Below are 10236 nucleotides of genomic sequence, written 5' to 3'. Positions count from 1 at the left end.
CTCGATGTGGTGTTGCATTCTCAACCGGGTGCTGCGACCCATAGAGCAGCAGAGGTGTAAGATAGTCCTCAACCCCTTACCAAGAGGGAAGTGAAGCCCATATAGCTGATCTTCGAATTGGTACCTGCGGAATAGACCTAGAACTCCGTGGAGGGCTACCACTCTCTAAGAGAACTCTGGGTAATTCCAAAGGGGCGCTGGCCGACGCATCGTATCGCGACCCCTGTGCAATGGTGCATCATGGTTGAAGCCGTCAAGGCGATAATCATGTAAAACCCTCGACTTCACCCTCTAGAATATTTTCGCGTTGAATGTCGTCATTTATCGATTAATAAGAGCGGAGAGCGACCATCGGCTGTTATGACGGCACACATCATCACCATGGCCGGCGCTTGTATTCTGGTGGCCAACCGAAGGTGCACATCCTCAGCTGACCTCTTTGACAAGTAAACATGATCATTTTGTTTGTTTACAAACTGCTGGACAACGAATGTTTTCTCATCGGAGAAAACAAAATTCTGCGGTTCATCACTTTCCACCATCACCAAGCGAAGCAACTCTTTAGCTCTTTTCAGTCTATTTTCTTTCTGTTGCGGTGTAGTTTCTTGCACTTTTTGGAATTTCAATGGCTTTAGTCACCACCAATGGCAGTCATACACCACTGGCATTTCCTTGGTTTGTTCTCCTTGCTTTACCCTTTCTCTTATTGAAATATTTTTTAGTAGTAGTAATCGGCAAAGCTACTCGACGATCACCGCGATCGTCAGTGATTGCATGAACATCGGCGTTAACTTGTCTTTCGGTAGTCGAAGTGTGCAACCCATCCGAATCGCGGTTATACTAACCCCGCTTCTGACGCCACCCCAAATTACTTAGGTCATTTTGTTGCATTAGAAAAGAGAAGAAATCCTCCAATATAACATTGAATCATTAAGAATTGTATTAATTCTTCCTTGTGTTTTATTTCTATGTATTTTCTTCCCTTTACCACCATCACCACACACTCGAATTACCTCTCACCATCACACAATAACATTCCAATATTGGAGGATATTAAAAGTTCGCACCGCCAAAAGCTATCTGCATTTTTTTCTCTAATTATTGTTATAATTACTACAATGATTCTTTATTATTCATTGCCATGTTTATATTTCTTGGTTTTTCACATTTTTTCTTACCACACTCACACTTTGGCAATCCTGCCTTTTCCAATGTAACGCTTTCATTTACATTAAAACAAAATGCTTATCTTGGTATCTACACCCGCATCGCTATACTGCCATAAAATTTCTTAAAGTGGAATTAAATCGGATTAGTTCGAAATGAAATGTTGCGCGAGATTAAAGAAGCTTTTGCATTTTACTGGTCCTTCTTAACTTGAAACTGTTCATAAATGTATTGAAATTTCTTATTCAACAACTTGAAACTCTGTCGAAGATTCTTGCCTCAATTTTATTGCGTCCAAAGCAGATAGTAACGGAGTTGCGGCGTAAAATTCCACAACCTGCACTGAGGTCCAGTTGCTTGTTGTGTCGTGGCCTCTAAACAAGTTAATTGCATTAGAAACCTTAAACTCATTAACGCTAAACAATTAATTGGTTTTGGTCGCATGCGATGGGCAGCGCACTCGTTTCCTGACTTTGAAGTGTTTGGTTCAGTTCATATTTGTCGATTTGCAATTCTACCGCTTATTGCGAATTCTTCGAAAAGAGTTGCTGAAATAGATTCCAATTTCGGTTGTGGAATATGATAGCGTAAATTAGATTTACATTCAAGATGCTCTTGAAAATATTAGGAATTGTTAAGTTTGTATTAGTTTTTACCACAACAGATTGTTCAGTAACGAAGTCAAAGGAAAACAAAAGTAATACTATGGAATTTAGTCTATATGATATATTGTGCTCAGCGAACATTGAAGCCGTCAAGGCGATAATCATGTAAAACCCCTCGACTTCACCCTCTAGAATATTTTCGCGTTGAATGTCGTCATTTATCGATTAATAAGAGCGGAGAGCGACCATCGGCTGTTATGACGGCACACATCATCACCATGGCCGGCGCTTGTATTCTGGTGGCCAACCGAAGGTGCACATCCTCAGCTGACCTCTTTGACAAGTAAACATGATCATTTTGTTTGTTTACAAACTGCTGGACAACGAATGTTTTCTCATCGGAGGAAAACAAAATTCTGCGGTTCATCACTTTCCACCATCACCAAGCGAAGCAACTCTTTAGCTCTTTTCAGTCTATTTTCTTTCTGTTGCGGTGTAGTTTCTTGCACTTTTTGGAATTTCAATGGCTTTAGTCACCACCAATGGCAGTCATACACCACTGGCATTTCCTTGGTTTGTTCTCCTTGCTTTACCCTTTCTCTTATTGAAATATTTTTTAGTAGTAGTAATCGGCAAAGCTACTCGACGATCACCGCGATCGTCAGTGATTGCATGAACATCGGCGTTAACTTGTCTTTCGGTAGTCGAAGTGTGCAACCCATCCGAATCGCGGTTATACTAACCCCGCTTCTGACGCCACCCCAAATTACTTAGGTCATTTTGTTGCATTAGAAAGAGAAGAAATCCTCCAATATAACATTGAATCATTAAGAATTGTATTAATGTCGATTTGCAATTCTACCGCTTATTGCGAATTCTTCGAAAAGAGTTGCTGAAATAGATTCCAATTTCGGTTGTGGAATATGATAGCGTAAATTAGATTTACATTCAAGATGCTCTTGAAAATATTAGGAATTGTTAAGTTTGTATTAGTTTTTACCACAACAGATTGTTCAGTAACGAAGTCAAAGGAAAACAAAAGTAATACTATGGAATTTAGTCTATATGATATATTGTGCTCAGCGAACATTGAATGGAATCGGTAAACAAAGAAAATAATAAGAAATTATCATAAAAATTGTGGGTTTTGTTGATAAGGGGAGCGACTATATGACCGCACGTCCTAAAGAACATACAGAAAAAACTTCTTGTGGCATTAAGACCGATATCAATATCCGTTGGTCAGTTATAATAAGGCGAGTTCAAGGACTCTGCGACTTATTGCAGTATCCCACATTTTAACCATAAAAGTCCCTCTGACCCCTTTGCTTATATTAGAATGGGTCTAATTACGTACTTTGAAGCTCCAGGTTTCATTTAGGATAAAGTCACCATTTCGAAACTATTACATTTTTAAAGGTTGATGTAACTCTGTTAGCTTTCTTCAATCATTCAGGGATGTAGTCTATAGCCTTGAGTTTTCTATTAAGAATTAATTGGAGTCCTATTAAGAGTCTTCTTTGTTACGTCTTAACTAAGACCAGTTGTAAGCAATTTTCATGACGGATTCAGAGCAAACATTTGGAATTTTCCCCTCAGTGGTATCTTAAAGTCGTCTGCTTAGTTTCTGACACAAAGAACTTCCTTAGTTTAGATCCGCAAAATAGGTTACTACCTCATTTAGCTTATTCATCCATTCTCTAGCATGTTTCTTTTCTATTTTTCAGGACCCGATTTACCTTGAAAGTATCTATGGCTTAGACGGGAGTTTCGATACTCAAGTCATTGAGGGAATGCACCCTATTAGTAGTGTAGTCTATAAAAGCAAGTGTATGCCTATATAAGAAATTAACAAATAACAAGTAAAAAAATATTAAGTTCGTCCGGGCCGAACATTTAATACCCCCATCTTAGGGTAAAGGAAACATTAGAACCCATTATGACCCACAAATACCAATTTTTAGACATATTTATGGGGCAATATGCCAAAAATAATCAAAATACCGAATATCGGGAGCCTGTACATACAATGTTTCGCCACCGGAGCTGGAATCCATTATGACGAACAATTTTTAGACAAATCCGTGAAAAAATCATCAAAATACCGAATATCGGGAGGCACCGTAGTATGGGGTGTATGCCAAAACGTGGACCTATACGGTATGAACTAAAAATACAAATTTTCAAACAAATCAGTGAAAGAATGTGGCAAAAATAATAAAAATACAAATTTAATGTTGAGATATCTCTTGATATTTGGAATTGAGATATGGATATGGTTATAAAAATGTATACTAGTGAAGGAATAGAGCAGATATCCTAAAATTTGATATGTATATCACAGATGGTGTCAGTGGCTGAGAGGAGGAGCTGGTGTTGGATATGTGTACTATAATTGTACTAAATGGTACTAAATTTACTAATGGGGGAAATTAAAGGGCTGAAATCCTCAAGTGTGCCCATTTTGCAATAGTTTTGCTAATAATATCCCTCTCAGTAAATTTTCAAATAAAGGATTTTGAAGACTTTTTTTTATAAAAGGTAAACCATTTTCCTGTTATACTTTTCGAAAAATAGAATTTGAATAAATAGTTATCGAACTGGTGCAGCTAAAAAGTTAGTACGATGTATGAAGTTTTGTTTGGAATTTTTGTCCAAGAAATAATATATTGAAATTTGGGATGGGATCGGATTACTAAAATGAACTGATGAAACGAATCTTGAATTGTAAATGCACTAGCGATGTAAATGCGAACAACAAGTTAAAAATTATCAGTCGGTTGTTCCAGCAGATGTATACCCTTAGGCAATGTCGGCAAATTTAAATATATTATGACTTACGTTACCATTATTCTAAATGTTGACCCATTATGTAGGAGGTTCAGAAAGAGTTGGCCAATATTTTCCATTTCGTATCTGATATAAGTTAGATATATTATTTTATAAAATTGTCATTCCGTTTGTAACACTTCGAAATATACATTTTAGACCCACAAAGTATATATATACTTGATCAGCATAAAATTTTATGCCGATTTAGCTATGTCCGCCCGTTTGTCCGTCTTTGGAAATCACTCTAGCTTCCGAATAAATTGAAGTAGATTGATAAAAATTTACTCAAAAGTGTATATGTATGCAGTACTTTTGGTATTGAAAATGGGCCAAAACGGCCAAAACGTGGACCTAGTTTTGGTATAGCCCCTATATAACGGTACCCCCCGATATTCGGTATTATGATTATTTTTGCGACAATATTCATCGGAATTGTTTCAAATTTTGTATTTGAAGTTCGAAATTGATACTACAGACTAAGACAGAAAATTGTCTGTACAGGTTTACGTCTTCCTATAGCCCCCATATAACTGTACCTCCCGATATTCGGTATTTTGATGAGTTTTAGCGACATTCACCAGAATTGTTTCAAATTTGGTATTTGAAGATCGTAATGAATACGACAGAAAATTGTCTGTGCAGGTCCACGTCTTCGTATAGTCCCCATATAACGGTACTTTTACGGTATTTATACATTATTCACTGATTCTTCTTTTATGTTTCGCAGTTGAATATTGTAATAAATTATGACAAAAGTTACCTATGCAGGTCAATGTTGTCGTATAGACACTAATGTAACAGCTACATTCGATTTTTTTAAGATTTTAACAGAATTTTTAACGGATTTTATTGTTTTTGAGAATTGCCAAGTTCGTTCCAAATGGTGGAGGGTATTCAAAATTTGGCCCGGCCAAACTTACAGGTTTTTTACTTGTAATATTTCAACGTGCCACATTTGGACTATATAAGATAGGTGATCATTTTTGGAAATTCTTGAAATGTATGTAAGGTTCGTGATATAGTTTTCCACTTCGTCAAATATCGATAAAAACATTGTGGTGTGCAAAATATAAAAAAAATCGAATATTTATTTCCAATTCTAAATGAATAATTATTACTTTAAATGTAAGCCTTTTTTGGGGTAAACCAGAAGAAGAGGTCTGATAAATTCCATATTCACATAAGATCTCTGGTGGTTGAAAGAAATATTTAGTCAAGCACAACAGGGTCTTTTCTCCCGCTACCAAGTTTGAACAGAATTACAAATCTTGCATTGGTGAAAAAAATATTAGAATGTGTGAATTTTAAAGAGAATTGGATGACAATTTCACTTTTTATGAGAGATATAATATTAACAAGTAAAAAAGCAGTAAGTTTGGCCGGGCCGAACTTTGAATACCATTTGGAACGAATTAGAAAATTTTCAAAAAATAAAATCTATTAAAAATTCTGTTAAAATCTTTAAAATATCTAATATAGGAAGGTGCCGATATATGGGGGGATATACGAGGACCTATATAGACAATTACCTTTCAGGGGTTAAAGTGCTCACAAAGAACTCCGTGTATGGATTTTCAGACAATACCTAGGAAAATATGGCTAAAATCATCAACATACCGAATATCGGGGGTACCGTTATATGGGGGATATACGATATCGTGGACCTATAGATGATAATTCTCCTCCGAGGTATAAAGTACATACAAGGTACTCCTTGTGTGGATTTTCAGACAATTCCGTTTAAAAATGTGGCTAAAATCATCAAAATACCGAATATCGGGGGTACCTATGTATGGGGGCTATACTATATTGTGAACCTATTTAGATAATTCTCTTCCAAGGGATAAAGTACCTACAAGGAACTCTTTATGTGGATTATCAGACAATTCCGTTGAAAACGTGGCTAAAATCATCAAAATACCGAATATCGGGGGGTACCGTTATATGGGGGCTATACGATATCGTGGACAGAACTTGACCTGCCTGCAGACAAAAGAGGGACCTGTGCAAAATTTTATCTTCCTATCTTAATTCGTTTAGACTGTAGCGTGATTACAACAGACGGACGGACAGGGCTAAATCGTCTTAGAATTTTACGCTGATCAAGAATATATATACTTTGTTGGGTCTAAAATGATTATTTCGATGAGTTACAGACGGAATGACGAACTTAATATACCCTCCATACTATGTATGGTGGAGGGTATAAAAATGTGAAACCTTTGTGAGGGAGGTACTTGGAGTAAGCCGATATTATTTTATTTTGAAAATATAAGGACTTGAATAGTTTGCCAAAAATTGAAGGATCCTGTCTTGTTCTATAAGGTAAATTATTTTCTGTAAAAATGGTGAACTTTTGTGGGGGAGGTACCAGAAGGAGTGGGCCGATTTTGCCCATGTCCAAACTTTAGATCGATGTATCAAGTATGGACCAACTCCGATACTCCGTTCGAGAGTCATCATGTCCACCAACCGGACAGACAGACGTGCTGACCCCCATAGATCGACCTCAAATGACCAGAGACGGAAATGGACTGAAGAGACCTAGGGTCTAAAACCGTTATTTCGATGAGGAACGTTTTAGCCATATTAAATGATATATACCCTCTGCAGCAATATGCTATAATGAAGAATTTGGAAAAACAAATATGCAATTCTGTTTCTTTCACATTCATTTTCCTTCGACACACATATACATACCGCTGGATATAACTCAAATACAACCCTCATTCATGTAAGAGGACGTAACAAGAAAATAGGCAAAATGAAATTTGAAAATTAATTCTAGTTTGAATATAAACTCGTAATTATATTGTGGAAAATAAATCATATGAGTACCATTCAAAGTTGATTCAAACCTTTCCTCTGTGTATTTTTTGCAATCAAAATTTTCAAAATGCAACACTTAGAAAAGCGAAGTTTGTTCAGTGCAAACTTTATGTGCCCACACCTTCAATAATGAATATTTATGCAACGATTTTTCGATCCGCCATTGTTTGCTGGTGGTGGTAGCATATTTATATGCATGCATGTGCATGCAACATATTAGTATAAATTTGTAAATTTATTTATTGGCAAATTACACAACGTAGCCCAATTTACATATTGTCAAGCTAAAAATTCTATTAACGTGTTCTCGAATTCGTGGTAATTGGAGTCAATATTTAAACAGCAAAATGGCTACAAAAGTCATTGTGGTATAATTTGTAATGCAACATTAATACGCAGCATTATGGAATAAATTATAAATTAGATACTTTTATATTTTCCTCCACAGTCGAACAATGTGTGTGCGCCTCCTGATTTTCGAATAAATTCATGCATGGATGTGGGCAATGCTGTCACTTAGTATCCATTTGTTCGATGGAACACCCAAAAGGATGTTTGCAGCCAACATGTATATACGAGGGATACGTGTTACATTTCGTGTGATTAAAAAAAAAAAAACAATATTATTGTTATCATAGTAGATCTGCCTCATCCTTCTGAATTGGTGTTGCATTTCATTTCTTAATAAACTCATTGCTTTGTCCACTTGGCAAAAGATTAAATATCATCGGTACGCACTGCAGAATCCTTAGGGCGATCTATTAGAACAAGTTTAAGTTTCTCATTATTATCCCAAGAACTAAAAATATTTTTCTATATTTTATACCTTCCACCATAGTATGGAGGGTATATTAAGTTTGTCATTCCGTTTGTAATACCTCGAAAAAAACATTTTAGACTCCACAAAGTATATATATTCTTGATCAACATAAATCTATGTCGATCTAGCGATGACTGTCCGTATATCCGTCTGCGGAAATCACTCTTGCTTTCGAACGAATTAAAGTAGATTGATAAAATTTCACTCAAATGTATATTATGTCTGCAGGACATTTGATATTAAAATTGGCCATGTAGGTCCACGTTTTGGTATAGTCCCCATATAACGGTACCTCCCTGTATTCGGTTTTTGGATGATTTTAGCGACATTATTTACGGGAATAGTTTCAAATTTGGTATTTGAAGTTCGAAATAAATAATGCAGTCTAAGACAGAAAATTGTCTGTGCAGATCCACGTCTTCGTATAGCCCCCATATAACGGCACCTCCCGATATTCGGTATTTTGATGATTTTAGCGACATTATTCACCGGAATTGATTCAAATTTGTTATTTGATTGTATGATACAGCCTATGACAGGAGATTGTCGGTGCAGGTCCACGTCTTCGTATAGCCCCCAACAACTGTATCTCCTTATATTTGGTATTTTCATGATTTTAGCGATATTATTCACCGGAATAATTTAAAATTTTGTATTTGAAGTTCGTAATGGATTCTACAGGCTATGACAGAAAATTGTCTGTGCAGGTCCACGTTTTGCATAGTCCCCATATCATAGTAACTCCCTATATTCGGTATTTTAATGATGCAGGCCCACGTCGTCGTATAGACTCTAATGTAATGGATACATTCGGTATTTTTAAGATTTTACCAACATTTTTAACCGATTTTTTCTTTTAAAATTCCCAAATTCGTTTCAAATGGTGCAGGATATTAAAAGTTCAACCCGGCCGAACTTACCGCTTCCTTACTAGTTCAAATGTTGTTGTGTATGCCCTCCATCACGTGTTAAATAAAATTATCTGGATTCAATATTCGATAGAGTTTTATTTTAAACTGAAAATGCCAGGGGCATCTCTTAGTTGAAGCAGTTAAGGTATTCACAATACCATCAAGTAGGAGGCGCATTTAGGTGGACCTACGAGTTTCAAATAATGTGGCTAAAATTCGGAAAATAAAGGCGAAGGCACAAAGTGTATTTATACGAGGGCTATTGGCAAACATGATCTTATATAGACAACTTTCTGTCTGATAAATTGAATCGAGCATGAACTTTGAATACTGAATTTCAAACTACTCCGTTGATAAGTGAGGAAGTATCGATCTGTTTTGCCGACAGATATAAAGGGTGAGATGGAAAAACTGCAACCAACTTCAGACTGCTTTCATTTCTAAGCCACTCGTCCGACAGCTGTTAAAATTATTCCAGTGACAGCTCAATATATTGTTTACAAGCGTACAAAAGCATTTTGGTGAGAATTTTCCAGAAAAAAAGTTATTCGTGATGGAGCTGAAGCGTGATTTCTCTATATTTGGCTGGAAAACAAAAAGTGGCTATCGTTAGAGCACTCCAGCATTTAAATGTGAATAAATCTTTTGTGTCTCGTACCATCGCTCGTTACCGTGATACTGGTAGCGTAGCTAAATGAGCTAAAGAGTTGCTTCGCTTTGTCGAAAGTGATGAACTGCCGAATTTGGTTTCCTCCGATGAGAAAACATTCGTTGTCCAGGAGCTTTTTAACAAACAAAATGATCGTGTTTACTTGCCAAAGAGGTCAGCTGACAATGTGCACTTTCGGTTGGTCACCAGAACTCAAGCGCCGGCCATGGTGGTGGTTTCGGCTGCCATAACAGCCGATGGTCAGAATAAATGCCGAATATTATCAGGAAATTATTCTGGAGGGTGTATTAAAGCCTTGGGCACGCAAACATTTTGGCCGCAGACCTTGGACATTCCAACAGGACTCAACACCATCGCAGTCCGCACGAGCCACCCAAGAATGGTTACAAAATAAGGTTTCTC

Source organism: Musca domestica, unplaced genomic scaffold (genome assembly GCF_030504385.1).
Source record: "Musca domestica strain aabys unplaced genomic scaffold, Musca_domestica.polishedcontigs.V.1.1 131, whole genome shotgun sequence".
NCBI classification, from domain to species: Eukaryota; Metazoa; Arthropoda; class Insecta; order Diptera; family Muscidae; genus Musca; species Musca domestica.
The sequence above is the reverse complement of the archived record's forward strand: the minus strand, read 5'-3'. Positions refer to the sequence as shown.